The sequence below is a fragment of the Trachypithecus francoisi genome, unplaced genomic scaffold, assembly GCF_009764315.1.
Source record: "Trachypithecus francoisi isolate TF-2019V2 unplaced genomic scaffold, Tfra_2.0 Lachesis_group15, whole genome shotgun sequence".
NCBI classification, from domain to species: Eukaryota; Metazoa; Chordata; class Mammalia; order Primates; family Cercopithecidae; genus Trachypithecus; species Trachypithecus francoisi.
Window position 1 is genome coordinate 112,147,587 of NW_022681460.1, and position 10,681 is coordinate 112,158,267.

Genomic DNA, 10,681 nt, shown 5'->3' on the forward strand with positions numbered 1-10,681 from the left:
GACAGTCCCCTCTGCTGCCTGCATTGCTGGTGCTCACGGGAGATGCTGGGCAGGGCCCAGGAGGCAGCTGGACACGACGCCCAGGTGTCATTTGCAGAAAGGAGGGCTGACCTACAAACCGTGAACCCCAAACGTGGCAGAGCAGAAGCGGGCTGAGGTCCAGCTCCCAAATCACCAACCCCCACTCCAAGGTTGGGCTCACGAAGGGGGCTGGGAGGGGAAGCCAGAGGAGCTGGCATTGGAGGGGACCTGGGAGGGCAGTCAGTGCCCACAGCCAGCTCAGAGACACACCTGCTGGCCTTAGTTGCAGGGGTCCTGTGCCACTCTGTCTTGGCAGAGGAGGTGGGACAGGAGACTAGGCTGGGACCACGGGGGGATGGGGCCCACCTGACAACTGTGGGTCAGGGCCCGGGGTGTCAGGAACTCCCAGAGCTGGCCACTGCCCCCACCCCCATTTTCAAACTTGGAGTTCTTTGTGGATACCTTTCTGATGCCTTGGGAATTTATTTTAAATTTCATGAGACGTTATTGGCACTGTCACGTCAAAGGGCACCGGCACACACCACGTGGTGCAGATGGCACACAGCAGGGTTTGTGGGCAAAGCACCAGCACAGCCAGGGCTGGAAGCAGGAGCTGCCCTGCTTGAGCTGCTGCTGGGCTGCACGCTCCACAGCCAGCACGCTTTAACTCTGTGACAGTGACTGGGCAGGGGACATCTGGTGGCTCTGGAACTTTCCAAAGGAAGGCTCTGAAGCTCACTTAGTGGCTGTCAGGTCCTTGTCATGGCTGAGTGGCCACCAGGGTGCAGGTTGGTGGCTGTGGACCTGCCCAAGGCAACAGCATCATCCAAATTCACGTACATTGGAGTCTCAGCCCAGCAACGTGGGCTGCCATCTGTCCTCTAAGGTCAAAGCAGACGCGAGGCAGAGGAAGAGTGGGCCAGCCCGGTCAATGACGCAAATGTCCAAAAGGGAAGAGAAGCTGATATCCTTCCTCTGAGTCGCCTCATACCCACTTAGGGGTGCCCAGAGCCCAGCCAAGGTGACAGGGCATGGCATCATGTGACCATGGCAGGAAGATGCTGGCCATGGAGGCCCCATCACAGAGGCAGCCAGCCCACAGGTGCAGAGAGCGCAGGCTTGGCAGGTAGCAGAGGCTGCAGTGACTCAGGCTGTTGTGACCTGGGCGTTTCTCTTGTATCTTTTTTTTTTTTTTTTTTTTTTTTTTTTTTGAGACGGAGTCTCGCTCTGTCACCCAGGCTGGAGTGCAGTGGCCGGATCTCAGCTCACTGCAAGCTCTGCCTCCCGGGTTCACGCCATTCTCCTGCCTCAGCCTCCCGAGCAGGTGGGACTACAGGCGCCCGCCACCTCGCCCAGCTAGTTTTTTGTATTTTTTAGTAGAGACGGGGTTTCACCGTATTAGCCAGGATGGTCTCGATCTCCTGACCTCGTGATCCGCCCGTCTCGGCCTCCCAAAGTGCTGGGATTCCAGGCTTGAGCCACCGCGCCCGGCCTTCTCTTGTATCTTGGGCACGTGTGTAGCTTCCCCCTCTGCAAGGAGCCTGACCAGAGGTCCAGCTGGTGGCGGCATGAGCTGGACCGCCTTTCAGCAGATGCCTTCCTTGGGCATGGCTGCCTCCTGTGGGCGTGCACGTTTGCAGCACACAGTGGGAGTCGGGATTGGAGTACTGGATCTGTAGCCTTGGCCCTGAGTCCAGCTGGGGGCAGTTCGATCAGCCTCAGGGCAGGATGCTTCAGGGCCATGAACACCGCCTGAAGCGTAGCCACTGTGTCCTATGTCCTCTGCCATTGGCAAAGGATGGACAGGTGGGCAAGTCTGCCCTTGGCCCAAGGGTGCCACTTGCCCAGGCTTATGCACGTGAGTCCGGGGGAACTCAGGCTAATGGCCAGAGCAGAGCATCCCGCCTCTTTCAGCAACATGACCTGCCACATCGGGCCTGGGAGAGACCACAGGCTGCAGCTGGCCCCTCAGCAGTCCCTCCAGAGGCCCCAACTCCAGGTGTCCCCATCCACTCTTGGTCCAGGTTACATCTGGGCCAGGTGACCATAACTACCCAGGCATGGTGGGGCGGTCTCCTGCTGGGCACTGGCATGGAGAAATCATGGGGTGTGACTTCACGGTGGCCAATTGTTGCTGCAAGGGGGATGTGAACAAGCACCAGCTCCACACGGTGAGATGGAAAATAGGATTTATTGGGGGAACCGTACAAGCAGAGGAGAAGCGGGGGTGCCCGGGCTGTCACAGCCTTGCAGTGGATGGTGGGCTCTGTGGCCAACTTGCCAGGGGACAGACCTATTGCTCGCACTCCCCCCACAATTACAGGGTGGGAGTGAGGGACCTCGTGGCTGAGGACGGGTCCTTGTTAGTAAGCAGGAGGCTCTGCAGTCCCGGTGGGGTCACCTTACTTCTCCAGACTGCTCCCTCTGACTGGTGAAGCTGCGCTCTGTGAAGCTGCCTGACAGAAGGGGAGGCGCCTCTGCTGCCCAGGCGTTCACGTTGCTGAGCAGAGCGCGGCCTCGCCAGGTGGAAAGCCCTGGAAAGGCTGCTTGCTCTGCAAACCCAGGGGTGCTGTGGCCGGAGAGCAGGGGCGTCTGTGTCCAAGCAACTATGTCACGACCTTCAGAAGTCAGGAAGGCGCCACCGCCCTGCCCCACGACACCCGAGTCTGCCAGTGCCAGCTCTGAGCACTGTTCTCCAGCGACACAAAGACACCATCCAAGAATTCCTCCCAGGAGACGCCCTGAGGAGATGCGAAGACCATCGACGCTTTGGAAGAATGAAAAGAAGTTTCTGCCAAGCAAACCGAACTGTCTGGGAAGCGCCCGTGTGGATGGGAAGCCACCTCGGGTGGGCGGCTCAGAGCTCCTCTGCCTGTATCCCCTCACTGGGACTCGCCGTCCAGTCTGACGTCTTTGATGTCCCTAATTACAAAGAGACACATGTTCTTTACACACATCAAAATATGGTGGAAATAGATAACACAGAAAGTTCAGGATTCCTGGAATCCTTTTTCCTGAGGATACCACAGGCTAGATCACTTATTTGTGAGATAGAGTCTTGCTCTGTCCCCCAGGCTGGAGTGCAGTGGTGTGATCTTGGCTCACTGCAACCTCGGCCTCCCAGGTTCAAGCAATTCTCCCACCTCAGCCTTCCTAGTAGCTGGGATTACAGGCACCTACCACCAAGCCCAGCTAATTGTTTGTGTTTTCAGTAGAGATGGGATCTTGCCATGTTGGCCAGGCTGGTCTCGAACTCCTGACCTCAAGTGATCCGCCCACCCTGGCCTCCCAAAGTGCTGGCACTACAGGCGTGAGCCACCATGCCTGGCCAGCTAGATAATTTTTTTTTTTTTTAAGATGGAGTCTCACTCTTGTCAGGCTGGAGAGCAGTGGTGTGATCTCGGCTCACTGCAACCTCTGCCTCCTGGGTTCAAGTGATTCTCCTGCCTCAGCTTCCTGAGTAGCTGGGATTACAGGCACATGCCACCACGCCCGGCTAATTTTTTTTTTTTTTTTTTGTATTTTATTAGAGACGGGGTTTCACCATGTGGCCAGGATGGTCTCGATCTCCTGACGTCAGGTGATCCGCCCATCTACCAAAGGGCTGGGATTACAGGCATGAGCTACCTCACCTGGCTGATCATTTTTACACACACATCCATCCATCTGGATCGATTCCTTTACAACATGAGGTTGCTCCGTGACACATTTGGGGGCATTCCCTGCTTCCTACACCAGCACGTTTGGGGAAGAACCCCCCAACACTTCCAAAAAGTTGCAATTCCTGCCCTGGAAGTCACAGAGGCATCACACCGAGCCTCTTCAAGGTTCTTCATCAAGAAACACAGAGTTCTCCTTTAATAATTTTCTTTTTTGAGATACGGTTTCACTCTGCCACCCAGGCTGGAGTGCAGTGGTGCCATCACAGCTTACTGCAGCATTGACCTCCTGGGCTCAAGTGATCCTCCCACCTCAGCCTCCTAAGTAGCTGGGACCACAGGTGCATGCCACCATGTCTGGCTAATTAAACAAAAAAATTTTTTTTGTAGAGATGGGGTTCTCCCTGTGTTGCTCAAGCTTGTCTTGAACTCCTGAACTCATGTGATCAGGTTCTCTTTTAGCACTGTAAGGGAATTTTTTTTTTTTTTTTGAGACAGAGTTTCGCTCTTGTTGCCCCAAGTTGCAGTGCAATGGCACGATCTCTGCTCACTGCAACTTCTGCCTCCCAGGTTCAAGTGATTCTCCTGCCTCAGCCTCACGAGTAGCTGGGATTACAGGCACCGCCACCACAGCCGGGTAATTTTTTGTATTTTTAGTAGAGATGGGGTTTCACTATGTTAGCCAGGCTGGTCTCAAACTCCTGACCTCAGATGATCTGACTGCCTCAGCCTCCCAAAGTGCTGGGATTACAGGCGTGAGCCACTGTACCTGGTTGGGATTTTTGTTTATACTTTATGTTCTAGGGTACAGGTGCACAACGTGCAGGTTTGTTACGTATGTATACATGTGCCATGTTGATGTGCTGCACCCATTAACTTGTCATTTACATTAGGCATTAGGTATATCTCCTAATACTATCCCTCCCCACCATGGATTTTTGTTTCAGAGCGCTACTGAGCTATAATTCACATACCATAAAAGCCGTTAAGTATACAATTCACAGTCGTGCAACCATCACTGCCATCACATTTAGAACATTTCGGCCGGGCGCGGTGGCTCAAACCTGTAATCCCAGCACTTTGGGAGGCCGAGATGGGCGGATCACAAGGTCAGGAGATCTAGACCATCCTGGCTAACACGGTGAAACCCCGTCTCTACTAAAAAATACAAAAAAAAAAACTAGCCGGCGAGGTGGCGGGCGCCTGTAGTCCCAGCTACTTGGGAGGCTGAGGCAGGAGAATGGCGTGAACCCGGGAGGCGGAGCTTGCAGTGAGCTGAGATCCGGCCACTGCACTCCAGCCCGGGCGACAGAGCGAGACTCCGTCTCAAAAAAAAAAAAAAAAAAAAAACATTTCACCCCCCACCAAAAGAAATCTCAAATCCTTAGTGTCCCTCCTCAACTTCCCTTGCCCCAGGCAGCCACTAATCTTTGTCTCTCTAAATGTGCCTATTCTGGGCACTTCATATGAACAGAATTACATATACGCCGTGTGCTTTGGGACCGGCTTCTTTCATTGAAGATGGTGTTTTCAAGGTGCATCCTCATTGTAGCATGCATCAGTACTTCATTCCTTTTTATGGACAATATTTCATTGTATAAATCGACTGTATTTCATTGATGGACATTTTGAGCTTTCAATTTTTGCCTATTAGAAATAATGCTGGCCGGGCGTGGTGGCTCAAGCCTGTAATCCCAGCACTTTGGGAGGCCAAGACGGGCGGATCACGAGGTCAGGAGATCGAGACCTTCCTGGCTAATAGGGTGAAACCCCGTCTCTACTAAAAAATACAAAAAAGGCCGGGCGCGGTGGCTCAAGCCTGTAATCCCAGCACTTTGGGAGGCCGAGACGGGCGGATCACCAGGTCAGGAGATCGAGACCATCCTGGCTAACACGGTGAAACCCCGTCTCTACTAAAAAACACAAAAAAAATTAGCCGGGCGAGGTGGCGGGCACCTGTAGTGCTAGCTACTCGGGAGGCTGAGGCAGGAGAATGGCGTGAACCCGGAGGCGGAGCTTGCAGAGAGCTGAGATCTGGCCACAGCACTCCAGCCTGGGCGGCAGAGCGAGACTCCGTCTCAAAAAAACAAAACAAAAAAACAAAACAGAACAAAAAAAATACAAAAAAAAACTAGCTGGGCGAGGTGGCGGCGCCTGTAGTCCCAGCTACTCGGGAGGCTGAGGCAGGAGAATGGCGTGAACCCGGGAGGCGGAGCTTGCAGTGAGCTGAGATCCGGCTACTGCACTCCAGCCTGGGCAGCAGAGCAAGACTCCGTCTCAAAAAAAAAAGAAATAATGCTGACATGGACATTTGTGTATATTTTTGTGTGGACATGTGTGTTCAGTTCTCCTGGGCGCACACCTAGGAATGGAACTGCTGGGTCATACGGTGACTCTACGTTGAACATGAAGAACTCCCAGAGCGTTTTCCAAAGTGGCTGCACCATTTTGCGTTGTCAGCAGGAGAGTATGAGGGTTCCAGATTCTCCACGTCCTCACCAACGCTTGTTGGCTGTCTTTAAATAGCCATCGCAGTGGGCGTGAAGTGGTATTTCACAGTGGTCTTGATGTGCATTTCCCTGAGACTGATGATGTTGAGAATCTTTATCCCTATTGACCATTTGAATATCTTTGAATTCATCGCAGAAATCAAATCTTCTGTGGGAAACTGTTTATTCAGGTCCTTTGGCCATTTGTTAATTGGGTTGTCTTTTCATTGTACGAATTCTGGGCCAGGCACAGTGACTCACTCCTGTAATCCCAACACTTTGGGAGGCCGAGGTGGGTGGATCACCTGAGGTCCAGTGAAACTCTGTCTCCACTAAAAGTACAAAACAATTAGCCGGGCGTGGTGGCGCGCGCCTGTAATCCCAGCTACTCAGGAGGCTGAGGCAGAAGAATTGCTCGAATCCAGGATGTGGAGGTTGTGGTGAGGTGAGATCATACCACTGCACTCCAGCCTGGGTGTCAGAGCAAGACTGTCTCAAAAAAAGAAAGCTGACTGGGCGCGGTGGCTCCCGCATGTAATCCTAGCACTTTGGGAGGCTGAGGTGGCTGGATCACTTGAGGCCAGGAGTTCAAGACCAGCCTGGCCAAGAGAGTCAAACCCCATTTCTACTAAAAATACAAAAATTAGCCAGGTGCACTACAGTGTGCCAGTAATCCCAGCTACTCGGGATGTTGAGGCAGGAGAATCGCTTGAACCTGGGAGGCGGAGGCTGCAGTGAGCTGAGATTGCACCACTGCACTCCAGCCTGGAGATAGAGCGAGACTCCACCTCAAAAAAAAAAAAAAAGGTACGGTCCACCTATACAGGACATGTATTACAAATGGAGCTTGTGGGGAGGAAGTTGTTGTGGGTGAGTGAATGTGGAGGCCTAAAGCATTACTGTGTATGCTGCAGACTTAGTGCACGACACTCAACACTCAGGCTATGCTCATATATATTTTTTTAAAAATATTTTTGTGTTTATTATTTTTTTTTTGAGAAGGAGTCTCGCTCTGTCGCTCATTCTGGAGTGCAGTGGCGCGATCTTGGCTCACTGCAAGCTGCGCCTCCTGGGTTCACGCCATTCTCTTTCCTCAGCCTCCCAAGTAGCTGGGACTACAGGTGCCCACCACGATGCCTGGCTCATTTTTTTGTATTTTTAGTAGAGACGGCGTTTTACCATGTTAACCAGGATGGTCTTGATCTTCTGACCTCGTGATCCGCCCGTCTCGGCCTCCCAAAGTGCTGGGATTACAGGCGTGAGCCAGCACGCCTGGCCTGCTATGCTCATTTTAAAATTTTCTTTGGTAATAAATGAACCTAAGCTTACTGTAACTTGATGTTTAAACTTTTAGCTTCTTTTGTAATAACGCTTGGTTTAAAACACAAATACATTGTACAGCAGCACAAAAATATTTTCTTTAGAACTTCATTCTTTTTTTTTTTTTTTTTTTTTTTTGAGACGGAGTCTTGCTCTGTCGCCCAGGCTGGAGTGCAGTGGCCGGATCTCAGCTCACTGCAAGCTCCGCCTCCCGGGTTTACGCCATTCTCTCGCCTCAGCCTTCCGAGTAGGTGGGACTACAGGCGCCCGCCATCTCGCCCGGCTAATTTTTTGTATATTTTAGTAGAGACGGGGTTTCACCATGTTAGCCAGGATGGTCTCGATCTCCTGACCTCGTGATCCGCCCGTCTCGGCCTCCCAAAGTGCTGGGATTACAGGCTTGAGCCACCGCACCCGGCCTAGAACTTCATTCTATAAGTTTTTATTTTTCAGGATTTTAAAATTTTCTTTAAGTTGGACTTCAATTTTTTGAGACAGTTTTTTTTTTTTTTGAGATGGAGTCTTCCAGGCTGAAGTGCAGTGGTGCTATCTCAGTGCACTGCAGCCTCAGCCTCCCAAGTAGCTGGGATTACAGGTGTGTGCTACCATGCCCGACTTTTTTTTTGGAGATGGAGTCTTGCTCTCACCAGGCTGGAGTTCAGTGGCATGAATGTCGGCTCAATGCAACCTCCGATTCTCTGGTTCAAGTGATTCTCCTGCCTCAGCCTCCCAAGTAGCTGGAATTACAGGCACATGCCACCAAGCTGATTTTTGTATTTTTAGTAGAGACGGGGATTTCACCATGTTGGCCAGGATGGTCTCGATCTCCTGACCTTGTGATCTGCCTGCCTTGGCCTCCCAAAGTGCTAGGATTACAGGTGTGAGCCACTGTGCCTGGCTAATTTTTGTATTTTTAGTAGTAGAAATGGAGTTTCATCATGTTGGCCAGGCTGGTCTTGAGTTCCTGACCTCAAGTGATCCACCCACCTCAGCCTCCCAAAGTGCTGGGATTACAGGTATAAGCCACTGTGCCCAGCCAAGGATTTTAATTTTTTTTGTTTAAAAACTAAGACACACACTAGCCTAGGCTTGCACAGGGTCAGGGTCATCATGTCACCATCTTCCACCTCCACATCTTGTCCCACTGGAAGGTCTTCAGGGGCAGTAACACTTAGAGCTGTCATCTCCTATGACGACAGTGCCTTTTTCGGATACCTCCAAAAAGTCCTGAAGGACCTGCCTGAGGCCGTTTTACAGTTAACTTTTTTTTTTTTTTTTTTTTGAGACATAGTCTCACTCTGTTGCCCAGGCTGGAGTGCAGTGGCACAATCTCAGCTCACTGCAACCTCCACCTCCCAGGTTCAAGCGATTCTCATGCCTCAGCCTCCCAAGTAGCTGGGATTACAGGTGCCTGCCACCACGCCTGGCTAATTTTTGTATTTTTAGTAGAGATGGGGTTTCACCATGTTTCCCAAGCTGGTCTCGAACTCCTGACCTCAGGTGATCTGCCTGCCTTGGCCTCCCAAAGTGCTGGGATTAGAGGTGTGAGTCTACGCCGTGGCTGACCTATAGTTGACTTTTTAAATAGGAGTATATATATATATATTTTTAATCACTTTGATTTTTACCTATTTTTCTTTTTTTTTTTTTTTTGAGATGGAGTCTCGTTCTGTCGCCCAGGCTGGAGTGCTGTGGCCGGATCTCAGCTCACTGCAGGCTCCGCCTCCCGGGTTTACGCCATTCTCCTGTCTCAGCCTCCCGAGTAGCTGGGACTACAGGCGCCCGCCACCTCGCCCGGCTAGTTTTTTGTATTTTTAGTAGAGACGGGGTTTCACCGTGTTAGCCAGGATGGTCTCGATCTCCTGACCTCGTGATCCGCCCGTCTCGGCCTCCCAAAGTGCTGGGATTACAGGCTTGAGCCACCGCACCCGGCCAAATAGGAGTATATTCTAAAGTAATGATAAAAAGTATAGTAAATACATGATCTAGTAACATAGTCATTATCATTATCAAATATTACATACTATACATAATTGTATGTGATCTCTTTTTTTGAGACGGAGTTTCGCTCTTATTGCCCAGGCTGGAGTGCAATGGCACAATCTCAGCTCACTGCAACCTCCACCTGCCAGGTTTAAGCGATTCTCCTGCTTCAGCCTCCAGAGTAGCTGGGATTACAGGTGCATGCCACCACGCCTAGCCTATTGCATTTTTAGTAGAGATGGGGTTTCTCCATGTTTCCCAGGCTGGTCTCGAATTCCTGACCTCAGGTGATCCGCCTGCCTCAGCCTCCCAAAGTGCATGGCGGATCACAGGCGTGAGCCGCCATGATCTACTTTTATTTTTGAGACAGGTTCAGCTGGGCGCAGTGGCTCAAGCCTGTAATCCCAGCACTTTGGGAGGCTGAGACAAGCGGATCCCGAGGTCAGGAGATTGAGACCATCCTGGCTAACACGGTGAAACCCCGTCTCTACTAAAGAATACAAAAAACTAGCCGGGCGAGGTGGCGGGCGCCTGTAGTCCCAGCTACTCCGGAGGCTGAGGCAGGAGAATGGCGTGAACCCGGGAGGCGGAGCTTGCAGTGAGCTGAGATCCGGCCACTGCACTCCAGCCCGGGCCACAGAGCAAGACTCCGCCTCAAAAAAAAAAAAAGAAAAAGAGACAGGTTCTCTCTCTGTCCCCAAGGCTGGAGTGTAGCTGCGTGATCACAGCTCACTGCAGCCTCGGCCTCCCAGGCTCAGGTGGCCCTTCCATCTCAGCCTTCCAAGTGGCTGGGCATGCACCACCACACATAGCTAATTTTAAAATTTTTTGTAGAAACTGCATCTCACTATGTTGTCCAGGCTACTCTTTGTGTTTGTTGTTTTTTTGGCGGGGGGAGGGGGGCTTGCTCTGTCCCCCAAGCTGGAGTGCAGTGTCGTGATCTTGGCTCACTGCAACCTCTGCCTCCCGGGTTCAAGGGATTCTCCTGCCTCAGCCTCCCGAGTAGCTGGGACTACAGGTGCCTGCCATCACGTCCGGCTAATTTTTCGTATTTTTAGTAGAGACAGAGTTTCACTATGTTGGCCAGGCTGGTCTTGAACTCCTGACCTCAGGTGATCTGCCCACCTTGGCCTCCCACAGTGCTGGGATTACAGGTGTGAGCCCCCGCGCCTGGCCTGCTTTTGGGGTTTTTACAGATGCTCTTGATCA